The following is a 6,395-nucleotide window of genomic DNA, read 5'->3' as shown; positions in this document are numbered from 1 at the left end:
CGAAGTCTGCAAACCAAAGAAGTGTCCTGCACAAAACCTTGAGGTTGCTCCATATAGATCTCCTCATGTAGGTCTCCATGCAAAAAGGCTCATCGGATGTTGACTGCAAAAAAATGAAACCAAAATAGAAAAATATGAAAAAATTCCTACACCATGATAACGGGCTCGGAATCAGCTTTCCAACGCCTATTCATTTTCAAAAAACGGAGATCAGACGCCCGATTTATGCCCAATTTTGTAAAACAGCTCTGAAAAATCCAAATGGCCCTTCTAGCCCTCAGGGGCTTAAAAAAAATGGGACCCTAGTTCGTTGGGTGACCAGGAGCTAGCACAAGGGCCGATGGCATGGTGGCAACGCAGGGGTGGCACTGCTAGTTCTGGCGGATGGCGGGTGGCACGCGGGCGGCAGGCTTCATTGGGCGGCATGGCGGTGGCTACCGGGCTGCACACTGACGGTGCAGCATGGGAATGGCTGCGTGCATTATTTTAAAAAATGCATTGTTTTTTTTTTAATTTTTTCTATTTTTTTAATTTTCCACCTCGTGCTGCATGCCCTGGGGCCGTACGGCCTTGGGGCAAAATTTTTTTTGCCTTCTGAAGCTACTGTGTCTGAATCGGATGAATTTTATATGAAAATAGGGGTTTTTGGGCGCTGCGAGCTCAACGGTGAGGTTTTTTTTGGCTCAAAGTGTACCAAAAAAAAGTACCCCCCTATTCCAAAATAAAAAAATAGAAGACAAACACAGATTTGATGCAACCAAAACCTAGATCTCAAAATCTTTCAAAAGTCTAAACAAGCTAGAGCAGATATGGCTCTGATACCATGTAGGATTTGAGAAATACAAACCCACAGAACCCAAAGAAACTTGCATGTAAGAAACCTGTCACAGAGAAAGAGAGAGAACGAATACAAGGGTTTTGGCTCTGACAAAGTGAAAAGATTTATTATCAGAGAAAAAATGAATCAAGAATTATGAAAAATACAAGAGATCAATCCTTATAAAGGAGATCAACAACGAAAGGAAAACCTAACCCTAAGGTGTGTGCATTTAATAATTAAATATTAATTATTAATTGACTAATATGTGCATAAAGTGAAATCTTAAGAGGAGATTAAAGTTAATTAATTACTTTACTCTAACAATTTCCTGGGTAGATGTCAGAATTTTGAGGATACTCGAGACTCTTCTGACGGTGGCCACGACCGCTATTCGGTAAGAGAATTTCATCGGGCCTACATCATCCTCATAGGATGATTCTTGGGTGGATGTCAAAATTTTGACACCTGTCTAATGAGAGAATTGCATAGGACATACAACATCCTCGTCATATGTTTCATTCACTGGCATCAAAATTTTGGAATGATAACCTCTTGCTGAGTGTAGCAAAGATCAAAGAAGCAATTCAACTGAAAATTCTCCTAGAATCCTTTGGGAAGGCCTCAAGCCAAATTATCAACAAAGAAAAATAAAAATAAAATTTCTTCTCCACCCTTTCCCCCTTAGAGGTTAAGATCCAAACAATTTAGAACTTTAAAATGGGCATTCTTCTCTGTATTCACTTGGTCATCCCAATTGACAAAGGATCGAGGAACTCAAAACTTTAGGATCCTCTGAAGTGAAAGTTGAATCAGAATATTAACTCCTGGAAACGGAAATGGCTCTCATGGGTTGGTAGGCTGGTAATGCTTCAAATAGTTATTTCTTCTCTACCCATCTACCTTTTATCCTTTTTATCCCTCACTATTGGTGCAAATTCATTCATCATTGAAAATATGAGAAACTTCTTCTGGTAAAACACTAAATAAGAACATTAAATTTCTCTAATTGCATGGGATAAAATCATCAAACACAAGTCCATTAGGGGTCTAGGAATAAAAAATATTCATTTGCAAAACAAATCTTTGGGAGCTAAACTAGTTTGGAAGTTCATTGAAGACCCTAAAGCAATATGGGTAAGGATAATGGAAACAAAATACCTTATAGATGGGGATCCTCAAAATATTCTAAGATCTAATTCTCGTCCAAAGGGATCTACAACTTGGACTTTCATTGTTACATGCAAAAATTTAATTGCAAACTCTTTGTCTTGGGATATCCACAATGGATCCTCTAGCCTTTTCTGGGAAGACTTGTGGGGAGAATATTCAAGCATTGAAAGATCTCTCAATATTCCAACAGTTAAGCATTGGCTTGAACAACATTGGGGATCTTGAGTTAGTGATTATTTGGTTTTGGATAGGGCTACTAGATTACAAGGATGGAGCTAGAAGCAATTGGAGGGATTGCGTATTTCTACTATTGAAATCAACCAGCTATCAGCCCTCATCAGAGAAAGAAATATTAATCCAAGAAGAGGGAAATGTTCTCTTATATGGGCTTGTTCTAAAATAGGATAATATAATGCTCAAGATGGCTACAGGGTTCTAGCAAATTTTGGGAATCAAGAGGAACAAGATATTCCACTAAAACTATTTTGGAGCAGCAAGATTATCCCAAAAGCAGGAATCTTTGCATGGTTGGATTTCAAAAAGAGGATTCTCACAATAGAAAGATTCACTAAAATTAGCTATGAAGGGCCCTCAAGATGCATTTTGTGCAAACCTCAAGTAGAAATAATAGACAATCTCCTTTTGAACTGCCCATTTGCCTTAAAATGTTGGTGATGGTTTTCTAAAAAACTTGGGTGTATAACAATCCTCCCTAATGATATAGTCACTCTTTTTCAATTGTGGCCATTTCCTTCTAAGGAAAGCACTTTAAGTCAGATTTTGGAAATCTCTCCTTCTTGCCTTGTTTGGGAAATCTGGAAAGAAAGGAATCGAAGAATTTTTTATGACAACGCAAGAAGATTTGAATCAGTTTTATCCTCAATTGAAACAACAATAGTTGAGGTAGTAAATTACAAAGTAGCCTTCTCAATATATTCTAGCAAAAAAAATTCTACTTTGGATGATAGTATAAGAAACAATTGGCGAGGGATCAAGGTTCCTGCTTCCTTTGGGAGAAAACCTAGTGAAAGAAAGGATGCTATGTGGTATCCCCTTAAACAGGGTTGGTTCAAGATAAAATTTGATGGAGACTCCAAAGGAAACCTAGGTGCTTCAAGTACAAGATATGTGGTTAGACATCATATAGGAATAGTAATTGGAAAGATGGCCATGCCACTACAACTGGATAGTAACAATATAGAAGAATATAAAGCTTTTCTCCTAGGCTAACTTGATTGACACAAACATGGGATAAGAAATGTCATAGTAGAGGGAGACTCTGAGATGGTAATCAATGCAATTAAATCAATAAGAACCCCAAACTAAGATTTTTATCAAATTAGAGTAATATGAGGCTAAACATGTCTACAGAGAGGCTAACACAGAGGCATACTCTCTCTCAAAAACTGGAGCAAAAGGCCTTTCTTTACATTGGTTGAAGAAGGACAACATTAATCATGGTTAAAGATACAAAGAGTATATCAACATGCTAAGTAGTGGATTCTTGTTTTCATACGTCAAACAAAACTTTTCCGCCAGCTTGGTCTAAATGGGTATATTTTCAAATTCAAACTTTTTTGCCAGCTTATCAAAAGTGAAATTGTCACGTCAACTATGACATCATCTTATTTTGGCCTTTCTAAAATTGATTTTTCCCACTTTCATCCCAAAAAGACAACTTGTTGTCCACCATCATTGCAAGTACGAGGCATGTGCTATCCATTGAAAAGAGCTCAATTTTTTAGCCTCAATATTTGACATGATGCTAGATAGATATCCCTTGCCACCTTTGCAGTCGAATTCATTGCAAGGCATTTTGCACTAAATACAAGTTGAATACAATCTTTATTAACTTCTATTTGGGTTCCTGCACAAGACTATCAACCAGATTGTCTCTGCAACCATCTTTACAGAAGCTAAAGCTACTATAGGTTTCTAAGAGATGTCTAGGGAGGAGTCATTCGGGTTTATAATGAGTGTCTTCCCAACACCAATCTCATGCTTTGGAGTAGATACCCCCATCTCTCTCTCTACCTTAAACTTCCATGTCTCTTTTAGAAAAATCACAGACCTAAGATTAAATAGGCCCCTCTTAGTTCCTGAGCCAACAATCATCCTGGCTGTTAAGCTCATTCTTGGTAGTGGGCATATCAGAAGAGATGAATACCCCTGATACAATACAAACATTTTGTCTCGGTTTGTCACCTCCCTAATGGACCTCAAGCCTAATAAACAAGAAGTCTGGAACCTCACCAGATGACTCTTCTTAGGTGACATCTTTCTTGAATTGCAAGAAGTTGTAAACAAAGTGTGACATTATTCTGGCGCTCCATGTCTGAGTGAGAGAATCCTCTTCAATGTCCCAGGAGAGCTGATTAAATTCTATCCTTTTCTGCTAGACCTGATGGGAAAGGACTTACAAAATCACATATCCTTTTCTACCATGGCCCTCAGGTTTCTAAAATGGAGGTTTCTAGGGGACAATCCCGAGGACACAGATAGGTAAGAAGAATTCCTAGACTATGCTAGACTCAATGGTGTTGTACCTCCCAAAATAGAAGCAGAGGGTCCCCAAGTGGAGCAGAGTGGGCAAGGTGGTGGCCAAGGTACCAGCTGTGCTTTTGATCGAGGAAGGGGTAATCCTCCATGAATAGGTCTTGGAAGAGGTCGTGCCCCAATGCCTCCACCCATGCCTCAAGGAAAGGATTAAACAGATAGGTTTTCAGTTGGTCTATTCTTTTTTGAGGCTACTAGAGAGAACATAGTTGGCTCTTTTCTATTTCTCTGTTAATTTTAAACTTACAAAGAAACTTTAACGTAGCATTAGACATAAATTTTGAAAAATCTTTAATATATTTTATGAAAAGGACAAATGAATTGTAATCAACACTCAAATCCCACTTCGAGTTTAGAGAATTTTAGGGTTTTGGATGTGGTTTTTTCTTTCTGTGCATACTCATGGACAAAGCTTTATTTTCACAGTGTTTAGGCCCTACTAGGCCATTTTAGAAATCTATGGTTTCTAGATGTAAATTCTCTTTAAAATCAATATATTATTTTGGATTTGCCTTTTATCAACCAAGAAAAAACAAACCCAGATGCAAAAATTACTCTGGATAAGATTGTGAGATTTCTAGCAAGTCATTCCCTCCTCAGCTATTCTGTAACCACAAGAATAGAAATCCTGAGAGGCTTTGTGGTCTGATTCCTCTCTACAATACCTTGTACAAAACAAGGATGGTCTGTCCTTGGCACTACTAACCTTGATGAACCAGGACAAGGTGTTCATAGACACTTGACATTATCTTAAGGATGTTGTTGTTTAAGGGAGCCAACCATTCACCAGGGCACATGGGGTGAATGCATTTCAGTACCCTGCCAAAGACCAGAGATTCAATAGGGTTTTTAATAGGGCTATGGCTGAGCACTCTATACTTATGATGGGGAGGATTCTCGAGACATATGAGGGTTTTAAGGATTTGGAGGAGCTAGTGGATGTAGGAGGTGGAGTAGGGTCTACTCTCAATCTTATAGTTTCCAAGTACCTTGTATAAGGGGAGTGAATTTTGATCAGCTTCATGTTGTGGCAGCTACTCCTTAGTTTCCAGGTGAGTGTTCTCCAATGGAATATTAGTTGACTACTGAATTCAGGCCCCAAACCCATGCTTTCCAGAGATCTAGAGACACCTATAGGCAGTTAATGATTGCTTAGATTAATAGTGAAAAGAGAAATGACATCTTTTAAGCTAGGATTTTGGTTGGAATGTTTTTATGTAGTAAAAGCCCTTTTGTGATGGGTTTTTTTGTTTCAGGGGTGACACATGTTGGGGGAGATATGTTCGATAGCATACCATCTGGTCGGGCTATTTTTATGAAGGTCGGGCTATTTTTATGAAGGTATGAGACATATTTTCATTACCTAGATAGTCAATCTACTTGTTTAAATAGCTCATTAATATTTTTGCCAACTATTTATTTATTTTTATTATGTTTATTGAACTTGTTCTTTTGTGGAAAAAAGTATTCTTAGCTATCCCAGTGATTCTGCTTTATAATTCTCTTCAGATGCCGTTTTGCAGGAAATCTTCTATGAATCATACGTTTTTGGTTCATGCTTTCTTTATATTATCTGAGATTTGATTATGGTAATTTTTTAATGTTTCAGATCAAATTTTATGGTCTATAGTTTGATTTCTGACAATTTTTTATTCTTTTTCTTTCTGCTTCTTGATAATGGATTATGAAATTTAACCCAAAACTTAAGAAAAGCTCAGAATCAAATAGAAGCCTGGAAATTATATATGTGATTATGCAATATTGTTAGAAAACCCAGAACAGCTGAAGGCAGAGACTAGCCACACTTCTTCAATTCACTGGATGCCAGAAATATGTGATTTAAGCACTC

At 37.7% G+C, this 6,395-nt stretch overlaps 1 pseudogene; it reads left to right on the top strand.

Annotated features, from left to right (window-relative positions):
* Positions 1-340: 340 nt before the first annotated feature.
* LOC131034508 (caffeic acid 3-O-methyltransferase-like) lies at positions 341-6,130 on the top strand (annotated as a pseudogene).
* The last annotated feature ends 265 nt before the right edge of the window (positions 6,131-6,395 follow it).

The sequence above is a fragment of the Cryptomeria japonica genome, chromosome 11 (genome assembly GCF_030272615.1).
Source record: "Cryptomeria japonica chromosome 11, Sugi_1.0, whole genome shotgun sequence".
NCBI lineage: Eukaryota > Viridiplantae > Streptophyta > Pinopsida > Cupressales > Cupressaceae > Cryptomeria > Cryptomeria japonica.
Note: the sequence above shows the minus strand (reverse complement) of the source record. Positions and strands in the feature narration are given on the sequence as shown.